The sequence below is a fragment of the Hypanus sabinus genome, chromosome 23 (genome assembly GCF_030144855.1).
Source record: "Hypanus sabinus isolate sHypSab1 chromosome 23, sHypSab1.hap1, whole genome shotgun sequence".
Taxonomy (NCBI): domain Eukaryota; kingdom Metazoa; phylum Chordata; class Chondrichthyes; order Myliobatiformes; family Dasyatidae; genus Hypanus; species Hypanus sabinus.
In genome coordinates this window covers 27233077-27249781 of record NC_082728.1, presented here as the reverse complement: position 1 = coordinate 27249781, position 16705 = coordinate 27233077, and the positions used below count along the sequence as shown (strand labels likewise).

The 16705-nt window shown below is 40.7% G+C and overlaps 2 protein-coding genes across 9 annotated transcripts in view; one reads left to right on the top strand and one right to left on the bottom strand.

Annotated features, from left to right (window-relative positions):
* LOC132380073 (monocarboxylate transporter 4-like) overlaps positions 1–1468 on the bottom strand; it is a 47895-nt gene extending 46427 nt beyond the window's left edge. For all 3 annotated transcript variants that reach the window (XM_059948598.1, XM_059948606.1, XM_059948600.1), the window contains exon 1: positions 602–1468. The gene's annotated coding sequence lies outside the window, so the exon portion shown is untranslated. The remainder of the gene's footprint in view (positions 1–601) is intronic.
* A 366-nt stretch (positions 1469–1834) lies between these two features.
* The window catches only part of ccdc57 (coiled-coil domain containing 57), a 164619-nt gene continuing 149748 nt past the window's right edge, over positions 1835–16705 (top strand). For 5 of the 6 annotated variants that reach the window (XM_059948591.1, XM_059948590.1, XM_059948587.1 and 2 more), the window contains exon 1: positions 1835–1970. The gene's annotated coding sequence lies outside the window, so the exon portion shown is untranslated. The remainder of the gene's footprint in view (positions 1971–16705) is intronic. The other variant, XM_059948593.1, reaches the window with a different exon arrangement.

Below are 16705 nucleotides of genomic sequence, written 5' to 3'. Positions count from 1 at the left end.
AGGCTAAAGATAATTAATTTAATTTGGCATTGTGTTCAGCACAGAGTCTGGGCTGAAGGGTCTTTTCCGGTGTTGTACTGTTCTTTGTTTAATGCTGGAAACTGGAGCTAAAACAAACTGACTTTCTCTGTGGATGCTGCCTGGTCTGCTGAGTGTTTTCAAGTTTTATTTACTATTTCCACTAGATTTTTGTCAGGGCCATTCCATCATGGCTGATTTATTATCATTGTAACCTTATTCTCCTGCCCCCTCCCTGTAATACATTGGCTGCCACAATTTCTATATTGACACTATGAGAATGAGGGAATCAACTCCCAATTCAATGACAAGAAGTACCACCAACATATCTTATTGGTTTATCTTTTGTTATACCATCTATAATTTCAATCTCTGAAATACACCTGTTAATGCAAATATAAATTTATGTATCTTTGTTCTTTCTGTCTGGGTGGAATGATGTACAATATTATGTTTTAGCCAGTTAGTTGTAATCACGATGAGCAATTTGAATAGAAAATTGTCATCAAGGAATTCTGTGGCCTTTTGTTGGGTCCATAGTTCGCAAATATTAAACGCAAGCAATGTATTCAAAAATACTCACTGAAATTGTGTTCCTCACATTCAGAGCAATTATTTCTTTCTCATATATCATTCTTCTCTCTACAGGTTTTTCTGCCTCTGTTGGTATTTGACTTCGATCTTCCTCGTTTCTGTTCAATTTCATTATTTTTTTTGTTTTAACTCTTATAACCGAATCTGAGTCTCGAATGTAAACCGATCCATTCCCGCTTCTGTTCCGCCTTCCTGTACTTATGAAACTATAATGACAACGTGTGAGGGATATCCATAAAGTGTAAAGAAGGAGATATTCCACAGATATAGATAGCATCCCATTTTCTGTCATGTACAAATAAAGCCAGAGGGCCGTGTCTCATCCAAAACGTACGTCAATTCACTATTTCCCCTTTCACTTAAAATTTGCCTAGACTGGTTAAAACAAGACGCCAGTTCATTTCGTACGTGATAAATAAAACTACAGAATAATTTCCATATTCATCAGCGCGATTTGAATGTCTCTGCCTCTGGATCCCTTGTTTAATACCTGACCCTAAATAATAGATGATTTAGACGGATTTTGAATGAACATTTAGAAAGCATTAGAATGTACTTTTATTTCCTGACCGCTTTATCGTTGTGACTGCAATGTTAACATTTTTTCCTGTACTAATAAGCCTAGCTCTATAAACAGAAGGGACTCGGGAATGCAAATACTTTTGGTTCACGTATTCAAAACTAAGTTTTCCGAGTTAGGTGATCGGGTTCATTACGGGGAAACTGGGTTACAGAACTCTTCCATCACGCAGCCCTTGTTTTATTTGAATTCTAAGATCATCCACCATTTTAATTTTACAGAGATTGGATATCACATCCTGAATATGTTCTTTGTGATTCATTATAAATAGGTGGAGCGGAGGCGAAGATTCTGGGAGAAAACTAGGACTTTCCTCCCCTTCCCCTCCAGGACAAGCTGGTTATTATTGCCCTTGCGGACATGTTTGCACAAATTCGGAAGCAACCCAACCCCTTCCCCTCAGTTTTATTGTTTTTTTCCGGCTTCTGGTGATCAAACACAAGAAGAAGATATTTAATAAGAGAAACTAAACCACAAAAATGAGTAAAAACCATCACTCAGCGCAGGAAATTGCGCCCTGATCCCCTCGCGTCAATTTATTTCCATTCTGTTTCGATTTCTCTATACCATATCTCTGATTTTAAATTGGCAAACAAAACGTAGCATCGCCCGAGACATTGCGATGCGAAATAACCTGGAACTGCATTTTACCGCCGCGACCTCTGGGCGGAATGGGCTCGACGCCCATGAGGTTCAATACCGCAGTATCCATAGCAACGGCAGGCATCGGCGGCCTGTTTAAACCGGCTTCAAACTAATTTGAGAGTGAAGAAGAAAGGTGAGTTCAAAATGTTGTATTGCGGTGTTTGTAGATATTAACCTGAGTCGTTGGTGTTTCGGCGGGAATGGGTGGAACACTTCCTGGCCCCAAAACTGGTGCTAGATGGAGACTGTTTAGTATCTTTCACGTCGTTTTCAAGGGTTCCCCAGGCATTTTTAGGCCAATGAGTACTTTGTTGGAGCATTGCGATCTGGGGCCACACACTTTCTTATGCAGAAAGAACCCACAAATTTCAACGCCCTTATGAACACATCAGACATCCCACCCTGCAAAAACTCATTTCAGGGAGGTAGCACCATCACCACCCTCCCACCAATCCCGGTCGACCCCCAAGAGTGTAGGTATACAGGACATAGTATTATGGAGTCGGTTTTTTTTTGTTCTATTACAACTTTAAGCAAATGTACAGGGAGTTTGGCTTCATCATGTAGAACATCAATAGAGTAGCTCCTTAGCAGCTAGCCAGCTAGTTTAAATGACACCTGTTAAACTCACTTCAATGTGTCTTTTACAGTCATTTAACCCACCATGGGCAATAGAAAAATCACTGTTGTAAAGAGTGCAGCGAGCAACTGTGTGATTTATTTTTGACCCTTATTAGGCAGGAGTACACTTTAGTGTAGTCTGGGGTGAAGTACTTTTTATATTTTCTTTTTTTTTGTAACACTCTGCCATGGTGCTGCAGGATGCTAAATTGAACTGATGGACAATGAAAGAGAGAGAGAGAGAAGTCGACTGTACAGCCCGCCCACAGAGAAAACTGTTAGGTCTACTTAGCATAAAGAAAGACCAGTCAGGATTTTCTCCCCCCCCCCTCTCAAAAATTGATTTCTGGGATATTGCATATAATTTGAGGGGGTTAGGGAGCCACTATCAATATGCGGGAGACTCCTGGAACTTCCAGGAGCGGTGGGATGTCTGACATTATGCATTTAATGTGGTTAATTTGAGGGCAAGTTATGGCACAATTTCCCTGCCGTTCCTTAAAGTTGTGTTTTGAGATTTTTAAAAACCGAAAATGGAATAATGTTTTGCTTAACATTTGAAAATAATCAGTTTCCTTAACAATCATTTTATTTTCCTTTCTCTTTATCTATGCTTCAATATAACATTAAGCAAAATGTCCAAGATAGTTGGACTGTGAAGAAGATGGTAATTTAAACTTGTCGTCTTTGTTTACTGCTGTGGAATACAAGATGACAATACTGGTTGTGACCACTGTATGTTCTAATTTATATCTGAACAACATGAGCAAGTGGATTAGGACAAAGTGACTTGAAATCAGATTTAGAGTCCAAACACTACAGCACAGTGCAGGCCCTTTGACTCAGCTAGTCCATGCCAATTTGTTATTCTGACAAATCCCATTGACCCACCCCATCCCATTCATGTACTTATCTAAACTATTTCTAAATGTTGCAATCTAAACCACATTCGCCACTTCCTCTGGCAGCTCATTCCACAGTCATAACACCCTCTGAATGAAGTTCTCCCTCAGAATCCCATGAAATATTTCACCTTTCAGCTATAAGCTATGACTTCTAGGTGTAATCTCACCTAATTTTAGTGCACAAAGCCTGCTTGGTTTTATATTCTCTATTCTCCCCATAATTTTGTATAACTGTAAAAACTGCCCTCATTATCACACATTCCAGAGAAAAAGACCTAACCTGTTTAGCCTAATTCCTCAAGTCCCAGCAACATCCTTGTAAATTTTCTCTGTACTCTTTCAATGTTATTCACATCTTTCCTCATGGTAGGTGACCAAAACTACATACAATGCCCTGGTGTGACCTCCTGTAAATTAGTGAGATCCGATGCAGATTGAGAGACTGCTTCGCTGAACGTCGACGCTCTGTCCATCAGAAAAAGCAGGATTTCCCAGTGACCACCCATTTTAATTCCACGGCCCATTCCCATTCCGATATGTCCATCCATGGCCTCCTCTACTGGCGTGATGAGGCCACACTCAGGTTGGCAGAGCAACACCTTATAGTCCGTCTGGGTAGCCTCCAACCTGATGGCATGAACTTACAGTAATGGCTACCACCCCAATCCCACCCCCTTCCCCATTCCCCAATCCCTTTCCCCTCTCTCACTTTATCTCCCTGCTTGCACTCTCTGGTGCTCCTCCCCCTCTTTCTTCTATGACCTTCTGGTCTCTCCTATTAGATTTCCCCTTCTCCAGCCCTTATATCTTTCACCAATCAACTTCCCAGCACCTGTCCCCCTCCTAGTTTCTTCCACCTGTCCCCTCACCTTCTAACTCTGACCCTCATTTTTTTCTCCAGTCCTGAGGAAAGGTCTTGGCCTGAAACTTTGACTATACTCTTTTCCTTAGACACCTGCTGAGCTCTTCCAGTATTCTGAGTGTGTTGCTTGGATTTCCAACATCTGTAGATTTTCTCTTGCTTAGAATACTCCAAATTAGGCCTCACCAATTTCTTTGATGTAACATCCCAACTTCTGTACTCAGTGTCTTGATTTATGAAGGCCAGTGTGCCAGAAAATCTCTTTATGAACCTATCTATCTGTGATACCATTTTCAAGGAATTAAGGATCTATATTCCCAGGTCCCTCTGTTCTACCGCACTCCTCTGTGTCCCAGTGTAGGATTGTATAAGTCCTACCCTGGTTTGTCTTCCCAAAATGCAACACTTCATATTTGTTAGCATTAAATTCCATCTGCCATTTTCAGCTCCATTTTTTTCAGCTGCCAGGAACCCTGCAATTTCTGCACTAGCTTCCTACAAGATCTAAGAAGACACCTTGTCTGGGGACTTAACCACCTCAATATGATTAAAGATAGCAAGCACCTTCTCTTCTGTAATTTGAATACAGTCCATGATTTTGCTACTGTTTTATCTCACATTTTATAGACCCTATGTTCATCTCCCAAGTAAATATGGTGCAAAAATCCATTTAAGATTCCCCCCATCTTTTTCAGATTCATGCATAGATGACCTCACTGATGTTCAAGTTGTCCAATTTAGTTCCTTGCTATTCTTTCGCTCTTAATACATATCTAGAAGCTCTTGGGAATTATTCTTCACCTTGTCTGCCAGAGCAACTTCATACCTTCTTTTAGCCCTTCTGATTTCCATCTTAAGTGTTCCCTTGGATTTCTTCTACTCCTCAAGCATCTCATTTTTCCTTGCTACCTATACCTGTTCTGTATCTCCTTTTTCTTAAACAGAGCCTCAATATCCTTCAAAAACCAAGGTTCTCTAAATCTATTAGCCTTGCCCTTTATTCTAACAGGTACATATATAATCCGTACTCTTTGAAGGCCTTCCATTTACCAAGAGCTTTTTTCTGGTAGAAAAAACCCTATCTCAATCTACATCTGCCAGACCCTTTTTGAATCCATGAAAACTGGCCCTTCTCTATTTCAGAATCTCAATCTGAGGACCAGTCTATTCTTCTCCATATTTATATTGAAACTAGTGGCTTTGTGATCAACCAATCTAAAAGGTTCCACTACACACACGTCTATCATTGCCCTGTCTTGTTCCCCAATAGGAGATCCAGTATCGCACTCTCTTTATATGAGACTTGTATATATTGATTCAGGAAGCTTTTCTAAAAACATTTGACAAACTCTAACCCATCTGGTCCTTTTACAGCGTGGGAGTCCCAGTCAGTATTTGGGAAGTTAAAATCACCTATTATCACAACCTTATTTTTCTTGCAGCTGTCTGTAGCCTCTGTATAAATTTGCTCCTCTAAATCCTACTGACTACTATGAGGCCTAAAATATAATGCCATTAACATGGTTATCACTTTCTTACTCCTCAGTTCTACTCGTATTAACTCAGTAGATGAGCCCTCTAGTCTGTCCTGGGTGAGCACTGCTGTGACATTTTCCTCGACAAGTAATTCCACCCCTCCCACTTCTATTATGTCTGAATTGGAACTCTGGAATATTGAGCTGCCCGTACTGTGCCTCTGCAACCAAGTCTGACTAATGAATACAATATCATAATTCTATGCATTGATCCATGATTCAAGCTAATTTGTCTTACCTACAATGCTTGTTGCATTGAAATAGACAAAACTGAGAACATTAGTCCCATCAAGCTCACCATTCCAGTTCCTGTCTTTGTAAGTAGGCGTAACGTCTACTTTCCCTGCTCCACTATCTGCTTTGGCACTCAGGTTCCCATCCCCCTTCAACTCTAATTTCTTCCCCCTTTCTCCACCCCCCTTGGAGCAGCAGTAGCAAATATTCCCACAAGGATATCAGTCCCCCTCCACTTCAGGTGCAAGCCATCCGTCCCTTTTGTGCAAGTCCTACCTTCCATAGAAGAAATCCCAATGATTCAAAAATCTGAAGCCTCTCTCCTGCTCCATCACCTTAGCCACATGTTAAACTGAATTATCTTCCTATTTCTAGTCTTACTAGCACGTGGCATGAGTAGCAATCCTGAGATAACTACCTTGGAGGTCTGTTGCTTTAACTCAGCACCTAACTCCCTGAATTCACTTTGCATGGCATTATCCCTGAAGGAGATGGCTGAGTTTGTCATTGAAGTGTTGGTTATAATCGATACTTGTACCTGGCTAGAAGTCCAAGAAGAGTCTATTTGTCACATGTGCCGGGAAAGCACTAGATTATTCACTTTGCAGAACCTTATCACCCTTCCTGCCTAAGTCATTGGTACTGATGTGGACCATTACCTCCGGCTATTCACGCTCTCCCTTAAATATGCTATGGACTCATTCTGAGTTATTCCTGACCATCCAGTAATCTTGCTTTTTCCACAGAACCTGTTCCCCTAACCAAGAAATCCCCTATCTCCTTCTGAGTCACAAAGCCAGAATCAGTGCCAGAGTCCTGACTTCTGTTGGCTTTCCTCTGCTAGGTTGTTCTTGATATTGAGTGGAATGACCACAGGGGTACCCTGCACTGGCTGCCTATCTACTTAACCTCTCCCGATGGTAACCCAGTTACTTGTGTCCTGCACATTAGGTGTAATTACCTCCTTAACCATTCAATTCAATCATCCTCTCCATCTTCCAAATGATCATCTAGCTCCAGCTCCAGTTCCCCAACATAGTCTGCAAGAAGCTGCAGCTGGATGCATTTCTTGCAGCTGTAGTTGCACCAGTATTGGAGGTCTTCTCTATATCTTGCAAAAGTAGCATTCACTGTTCTGTCATTCTCACTGCTCTAACTGTGCAATAAGAAAGAATGAAGGAAGGAAACTTACCAGAAATTTACCAGAACTTACCTTAGCCTCTGCCTCTTTTTGCAAAAGCCTTTTGAGCCAAAGTCTCACCTTAAATCTAATTTTTTTATTGGCCCTTGACAAGTGCCCAATAATCCACAGAAAGTCTTGACAGACCCTGCTTGTTTTTTTTTAAACTGGCACTAAACTCCACAAGTTACTGTCGTCACTATCTCAAGCTTATGTTCTTGATGTTTATTGCTACTTATTATTTCTTATGCATTTGCACTGTTTGTTGTCCTTGCCCACTGGTTGAACACCCAGTTCGTGCAGTCTTTCATTGATTCTGTATTTGCTATTATTATTATTATATGGATTTATTGAGTATGTCTGCAAGAAAATGAATCTCAGGGTTGTATACGGTGACATATATACACACACATACATACATACACACACCTTGATAATACATTATTTACATACACAGAAGGCACACAAAATGCTGAAGGAATTCAATAGGCCAGGCAGCATTTATGGAAAAGAGGACAAAAATATAACCAATGTTTATACAGATCACTCAAAATTATTCAGAAAATTGAAGTTAAGATAACATTAAGCATATCCATGTTGCAAAACAGACTACCAGTTTTCAAATTTAAAAGTCTCCCAGGAATAAGATTTTCAGAACCTTGTAGAACTGTATTTTAGTATGAAATCAAGACTCTTTGAAAAAGGGGAGAGAAGAATAGGAATGTGAGACTATATTATTGGTAAGGAAAATTAGACCTAAATATTAATATTGAGAGGTAAAGGACTAAAGATTAAGAAACAAATCAGCCTGGTGGTTAGACAAAAAAAATTCTGAAGTAAGTAAAAACACACCTGGACCAAGTGAAATCTATATTATATTAATAAGAACATAAGCAATAGGAGCAGGAGTAGGCCATCTGACCCGTCAAGCCTGCCCCACCATTCAATAAGATCATGGCTGATCTGTCCATAAACTCAGCTCTATCTACCTGCCTTTTCCCCATAACCCTTAATTCACAAACAAAAATGTCATCTGTGCATTAAACAAATGGTAGTTTTTAACAAATTAGTTGAAATGTTACTTTAAAATTTTGTATTCATCATCTGAAATGAAAATTTTCTTACCTGTAGACTTTCAAAATTAGTTTCCTTGCATGGACACGGCCCTCAATGTAACAATCAAAGTGTAATGAGTAGAACAATGAATGGAAGAAGACAGCACATTCTGGTTCTGTGACAGTTGGAGATGGGCTAGGCAGTTGAAATTGGGGTCTTCTCAGGAGAAGGTCAAAGTACAGTGGCAGTTCACAATGCACTTACTTACAAGGAAGACACACAAAATTCTGGAGGAATTCAGTAGACCAGGCAGTATCCGTGGAAAAGAGTAAACAGTTGACATTTTAGGTTGTTGACTGTTTACTCTTTTCTATAGATGCTGCCGGACCTGCTGAGTTCCTCTAGCATTTTCTGTGTGTTGCTTGGACTTTCAGCATCTGCAGATTTTCTTGTGTTTGTGATTCGACTTACAAGGAAGCTCCCTCCCCCATATAATTAATAGAGTATCAGCAACCATTGTAGCTGAACAAAGCCTGCAGAAAAAGAGTAAATCTTCCAGAATTTCATGTTCATTGAATCTAATGGAAAAGTGTGATCAAGTATAAACTTCTAAGAGATATTTCTTTCCAGGGCTGCAGTTGTGTTTTCACCATTGTGATTAATGGCCATCTGTGACTGGTGTAGTTTAATACTGATTATCTTTTAGAATTAAGTGCAGTAAATTGTGGGCAGCATAACTGTGGTAAACTATGTATACCTGTCTGGACACACCCCTGCTGACTGCACCTGTGGCTCCTCCCACAGACCCCTGTATAAAGGCGATTCGGGCACTGCTCCTCCCTCAGTCTTCGACATGGTCGTGCTCCCTTTTTCGCTGTTAATAAAAGCCTATCGTTCACTTCCAGTCTCCTAGAGTTATTGATGGTGCATCAATTATTGGCGCAGCTCGTCACTCATAAACGAGGAGCCCCCGATGCCCTATCTCGGGGAACATGTGCCAGCACACAGCTCGACTGGCTCTACGCCCTCCATGTAGATCTTTGCCATCCGGGGGTCACCCGGCTTTTCCATTTCATGAAAGCCCAGAACCTGCCTTACTCCCTTGAGGAAATCAGGACGATGACCAGGGACTGCCAAGACTGTGCTGAGTGCAAACCGCACTTTTACTGTCCTGAAAAGGCACAACTTATCAAGGCCACCCGCCCCTTTGAGCGACTGAGTGTCAACTTTAAGGGCCCCCTTCCCTCCACGGATGGCAATGTGTACTTTCTTAACATAATCGACGAGTACTCGCGGTTCCCTTTTGCCATCCCCTGCCCCAATACCACTGCCACGTTCGTCATAAAGGCCCTGCGCCAGCTCTTCACTCTGTTTGGATATCCCTGCTATATCCACAGTGACAGACAGTCCTCATTTATGAGAGACGAGCTGCACCAATACCTGCTGGCTAGGGGTATTGCTACTAGTAGGACCAAGAGCTATGATCCCTGGGGGAATGGACAGGTGGAGAGGGAGAATGCCATGGTGTGGAAGGCCACACTCTTAGCCCTTAGGTCAAAGGGACTGCCAGTCTCTTGCTGGCAGGTGGTCCTCCCCGAGGCACTCCACTCCATCCGCTCCCTGTTATGAATGTAGTAAACTATGTATACCTATGTATAAACTATGGACACGCTCCTGCTGACTGCTCCTGTGGCTCCTCCCACAGACCCCTGTATAAAGGCGATCGAGGCACTGCTCCTCCCTCAGTCTTCAACGTGGTCGTGCTCCCTTTTTCACTGTTAATGAAAGCCTATCATTCACTTCCAGTCTTCTAGAGTTATTGATGGTGCATCAATAACATTCTTTGAAAGAAAAGATTACAGATGAAAATATTGTTCAAAATAATCTTATTAATGGAAGAAAAATTTAGCTTCAGAAGATAGTAGTATTTTGACTTTTTTGTACACCAATTTGGAAATATTCATGGTTTCTTGCTATGTTAGTTTTCCTTTGTGTTTAATCCTCAGCATTTCCTTATTTGTCTGGAGGGAGTGTTTTAAATGTTACAATGCAGTTCATTTGGATAAAAGCCCTCAGGTTACCTAATTTAAAGCGATACAACAGGCTCCAATTGGAATCCCAAACCTTTAGCATGCTTTTTTAGCATACTCTAGAAGCTAGACCCATAATAGTTTTTCATTTTTTTTAGGAGATATTCTTTCTATGTAGTGTGGAGTCCTAAATATGGAGGATTCAGAAAGACCAATTTTAGTATTACATTGACAGGACTGTTGACATTTCCTAGTTAAATTAATTTTGCATTGCCATAATAACATCAAATAGAATTTTTATTGCGGAGGTCATCTTTTGGGTCTTGGCTATTTGCGACAAGCTCATTTGGAATACTGTGCGGGAAAAAAAGTGATGGAAATATATTCAATACTAGGTTAACAGAAAAGAATTCAATAACTGTATAAAGGGGAGAAAAATTGTAAAGTGTAGGTTTAGAACCTGGGTGTGATGAACTAACTGGCCACCTCTGTACGTTATTACTCTTTATCTTACTTAATTACCCTGTGCACTATTAGATACCAATTCACAATATTTAGCTAAAATATCTAAAATAAAAATCCTGTCTGTATTTTATAAAAATACACTGTCTGTAGGGAGTTTGTGCGTTCTTCCTGTGACTATGTGAGGTTCCTCCGGGTGCTCTGGTTTCCTTCCATTGTCCAAAGACATACGGTACGGTAGGTTACTTGGTCATTGTAAATTGTCCCTTGGTTAGGCTAGGGCAGAGGTCGGCAACCCGCGGCTCTTTCATCTCTGTGCTGCGGCTCCCCGTGGTTTGTTAGTTTTTGAAATGTAATTCGAAATTTGAAGATTATGGTGATCTTGTACAATCTAAAATCTTTGTGGAGACCCCATTTCCTGGCACATCCGAACCGGCTCACAATTAGCCACCATTCCGGCTAAGGGAGATAGCCTACAGGGGTTTGTGAGTACGTGTCTTTTGGAGCATCCGCGCCCACGGGGACGGGTTGAGGGAGGCTTTAAAGCAAGGCTGTTTAGTTCGAATAAAGCTACCTTTGACTGCAGTGTCTTTATTTTAGCGCTGCGTGTAGCACACCGCTACAACGTGTTTTTTATCGCTATTATTAATATACATCACCACTGCCAATGCCTGACACCCGCCAGTGCGGGCTTTCTTTTAATTCTTCGATCCAAGGTAGGCTAACTATGGAGTAACCTTCAACCCAACGTCTTTTTTTCGGAGTTCAAAATGTTTTTGTTGCATGCAGAAATGTAATTTCGTTTTCTCTGCAGGAGTTCATCAATTTCATAAATGCAACACATTATAGTTTGTTTATACATAGCATAAAGGCAAAAAAAAAACCGTTGTATGCAGTGTTATTTCATTTTAAATATCAAACGGGTTTTGTGGCTCCCAGTGTTTTCTTTTCTGTGGGAAATGGGTCCATATTGGCTCTTTCAGTGGTTAACGTTGCCGACCCCTGGGCTAGGGTTAACTCATGGGTTGCTGGGGGGCACAGCTTGAAGGGCCTATTCTGTGCTGTATCTCAATCAATCTATAAATAATACTGGACATACAGTACAGTGCAAAAGCCTTGGGCATTTATAGATTTTTAATATCAGTTTTGTTTCAGATGTTTATTTTTTGTCTTTGGCATTTGTGTGTCAGTAGAAAAGAGCAAATTTGAGATTTCCAAACATTCATATTCCAAAATATTAAATGTTATAGAGAATTTTTTGTGTTTCATTAAAGACTAGCATATTAAGTAGTAGACCACTTTTCAAGGAAAAACTTGATTATTTTGTCAGTATATAGCCTAGAACAAGATTAAACAAAGATAATAAACAGGATGCTAATGATCAATGACATAATGAGTTGAATGAAGTAAACTGATTAACATAATCAGAAATGGGTGTAGAAGAATCAAGCTGGATGAAGGACTGATACAGATGAAAGTTGAGGCCGATACAGATGTGACAATTTAACTTTAAAATCATTAATTCTTACACTACAGCAAGAGTGAGTATGGCGACAAGACACAAGCAGATCATCCTGCATCGGCAGTGTCTTTTCTATGCTGAAATTTCACAGCTGACAGGAGTTTCAAGATGTGCTGTCCAAGCTCTTCTGAAGAAGCACAAAGAAAAGGGGAAGAAGTTTGAGGGCCAGGTTTGCACTGGTCGACCACAGAAACTGAGCATAGGAGACAATTGTTACATCAAACTGATGTCCCTTCTAAATAAGATGTCCAGCACTGCTATCAACTCTGAATTCACAGAAACCACTGGAACCTAAGTACATGCCTCCACAGTCCAGAGAAGTCAGAAGTGATCTTAATAAATGAGTGCTGCCAAAAAGCCATTGTTCCAAAGTGGAAACAAAGTTAAGAGACTCACCTATGCACAAAAACACAATTGCTGAACAATGGCAGCAAGTGCTCTGGGCTAACAAGTCAAAATTTGAAATTTTTGGCTCAAACAAGGGACGCAATTGGTCCATAGAAGAGCTGGAGAGCGCTACGCAGTTGAGTGTCGGGAAGCACTGCAGAGGTTCAATGCAGGTTTGTGGCTGCGCTTCTGCAGTGGAGTTGGTAATCTGGTTAGCATTAATAGAATCCTCAATACTGAGAATTACAAGCATATTCTCATCCATCATGCAATACCATCAGGGAGGCGTCTGATCAGCCCTAACTTCATTCTGCAGCAGGACAATGACTTCAAGCAAATGGCCAAGATCGTAAAGAACTATCTTCTGTGAAATGAAGAACAAGTTCTATAGCAGGTGGTATGGACTATACAGAGTCCTGATCTCAACATCATCGAGATTGTCTGGGATTACCTGGAAAGACAGAAGCAAGCAAGATAGTTAAAGTGTGTGGAAGATGCTTGGAACAACCTATCAGCCAACTTTTTAATAAAATTGCATGATTGTACCTAAGAGAATTGATGCAGTTTTAAAGGCAAAGGATGGTCACACCAAATATTGATTTGATTTGGTTTTTACCATTCACTGCTCTTTATAGTAACTTTATTTGATATTTGGAAACTTTTCATTTTATTATTTTTGAAAGCTTATTCATTTTACATTTTTTTACATGTGCCTGAGACTTTTGCACAGTACTGTACTCAGTTAAAGTTTAATTGGCATTCATCCATACATGAATATAGCCAAAGGAAACAGCATTCCTCTGTAGCCAAGGTGCAACGCACAATACCGACAGCACATAGCACAAATAACATATAGTGTATGATTGTTTTCAGAAAAGCATACAGTCACAAAAAATAATACAGCCCAAGACGCTGTGTGGCATGAATAGATTGATGGTAAGTTGTCCTGGTCCAGCTTGTCCTTCCATCGAGTGAACACCAGAGAGCAGCACTGATAGGGCCAGCATCCAACCCAGTACAAATTCCAGCACATCCACGGAGGCCACTGCTTTTTCCCACACCACCTCAGCATCTCCTTCCCTTTGTGGATGTGATAGTGACTCCAAGGCCTAGGCCTAGTCTTCGCCACAACCCAGGCAACGCAGCTCCTCCACAGTTGGTCTTGCCAATGAACTAGTGAACTGGACTTGCAGTATTCTACATTACCAGTGTCCAACAGGGTCTTGCAATCACTATAAAAACATCCAAGACAATCACTTGCACTGTCCAACAGTAAACAGCAAGTCTGGGTGACAACAAAACAATGATACATAATAAGTCCAGCTCCGTCGCTAATGAGCAACTCGCTGTGGGATAGTTCTGCAGTACTTGATGTTCTTGGTATCCAGGAGTGACTTGCAATTGTAAAAAAAGAAGACATATAAGAGGAACCTGCAGTGGCTGCTGTGTCTGAGCATGCCGCCAACTTACCAGAAAATGTGCAGAAAGAGAAAAATGGTATACATGTTGAAGATCATTGATCTTTCATCAGTTCTAATGAAAGACCTTTGATCTGGAATGCTAGATCTGTTTCACTGTCCATGGACGCTGCCTGACTTGCTGATCATTTTGAAGTCAGCCAAAGATGCATCATAAAACAAAAATTTTCATAAAATAATTAAAGTGATGAAAATATATTTTGATTTGAGTTCAGACATCATTCAAGTGTCAAAAATTTGTTCTCATAAATAGTGACATTTGCATAACTTAAATAAATTGATTTCTTACATTATGATGCAAAAGTAACAACATATCATAAACTAAAACTCACTTAACTCATAATTCCCTTACCAAACACTGCTAGCCTTAAACAGTGAAAGAATTCCTCTTGTCCTTAATTACCACCCCACAAGCCTCCCCATCCAATGCATTATCCTATGCAACTCCTGCTGTCTCCAAAGGGACCCTACCACTATTTTTACTTTCTCCCCCTCTGCTTTCTGCAGGGATAATTCACTTCACGATTCTCTCGTCCGTTCATCTCTCCCTACTAATGTCTATCCCTCCAAGTGGCCTAAGTGCTACATCTGCCCATACACCTCTTCATTCCTGTTCAGAGCCCCCGGCGGTTTTTCAGGTGAGGGAGCACTGCCCCTGCGAATCTGCTGGGGTTGTTTGTTGTGTACGGTGCTCCCAATGTGCCTCCTCTAAATTGCTGAGACCTTTTATTCTGACATCTTGCCCCTTCTTACTCAGTCCTGAAGGAGGAAATGTCAACTATCTATTCATTTCCATAGATGCTGTCTGACCTGCTGAGTTCCTCCAGCATTTTGTATTTGTTGCTCTGGCTTTCCAGCATCTGTAGAGTTCTGCATTTTTATGATAAACTAATCCAGCGCCTGATTCACAGTGGTGTGTCTTCAGGTTGCTTGTAAAACATTGCTTTTCTTTTTTCAATTAGATTAAGGATTGGAGAATGCAGAGCCCAGACCAGAAAGTATAAAGCAGATATTATTAATTATGAATAATATAAAATGTAAGGATTAGAAAATATATGGGCATTTGATAAACAGTCTTTGATAATGGGCCAGACAACAAAACCTTTTGGGGAAAAATGTTTGTTTTGAGTAAATAAAACAAAACACTTGTAAAATTACTTGATCGTTCCAAAACAGGTCATTGAGCTGTAATTGTCAGTTATTAAGCCATTATACTCTTAAATAAAAGAACCCCAATTTTTCAGCTTTTTTCCAGCACTGTTTAAATGAATAAGCACCTCATGTTCATATCATTGTAATTATTTCAGTACCAAGTAAACCTTCAAGAACTGCAATAGCACTCCCCCTACAGTAGTACTAAATTCAATATTTGGATTTCCGTGTTAAGTTGTGTATGTCCAGAAAGCAGAAATTGCTATCAAATCTGTCCTGCAATAATGTCAAATACTGAGGGTCTTGCTATTATTAAGACAATGACATCTGCCATATTAATTATTTATGAAGTTCTGAGAATTGGTGAAAATGGAGGTTTAAAGTCACAAACCTCATCTATTGCATTTGGTGCTGTCATTATGACTATTTGTATATCAGGGTGCCCAAGCATTGACTCGGAGAGCACTTGTGCTTTATCTATCATGGCCATCTCAAGGTCTCAGTTGCAAGCCTTTTTAACACTTACACCAAATCTCATGCTGCCCTGTCTGATGTTTTCTACTTATGACAGTGAGGCTAAGCACAGCTTCATTTGGCATACTTTACCAATGACGTCACTGTCATTGGCCAAATCAAAGGTGGTGACAAATCTGCATATAGGAGGGAAATTGAAAAACAGCAACCACCTCTCACTCAATGTCACCAAGACCAAGGAGATGGTTATTGACTTCAGGAGGAGGAAACTGGAGGTCCATGAGCCAGTCCTCATTGAGGGATCAGTGGTGGAGAGGGTCGCAACTTTAAATTCCTCAGTGTTACCATTTCAGAGATTCTGTTCTGGGTCCAGCACGTGCATGCTATAATGAAGAAAGCACATCAGTACCTCTACTTTCTTAGAAGTTTGTGAAGATTGTCATCTCATCTAAAAGTTTGATTAATTTTTATAGATCTGTGGTGGAGGGTAGCTTGACTGGTTGCATCATGGTCAATTGAAGATGCAAAGGGCAGGGAGAAAAATTACCAGAAGATGGAGAAATTGTTGTTCATGTCATGAGGTTGGAAGCTACCTAGATGGAATATGAGGTGTTGCTCCTCCAACCTGAGAGTAGCCGCATTGTGGCAGAAGAGGAGGTCATGGACTGACATGTCAGAATGGGAATGGATTATTGGAATTAATATGGTTGGCCACTGGGTAATTCTGCTTTTTGCAGATGGAGTGAAGGTGCTTAATAAGGCGAGGCCCTCACTCTACGTCAGGTTTCTCCAATGCAGAGGAGTCCGCATCAAGAGCACTGGATACAGTAGATGACTATAACAGATTTACAGGTCAAGTGGAAGGACTGTTTGGGGCCCTGAATGGAGGTGAAGGAGGAGGTGAATGGGCAAGAGTAGCACTTCTTCCGCTTGCAGGGATGTGCCGGGAAAGAGATTAGTGGGGTGAGAT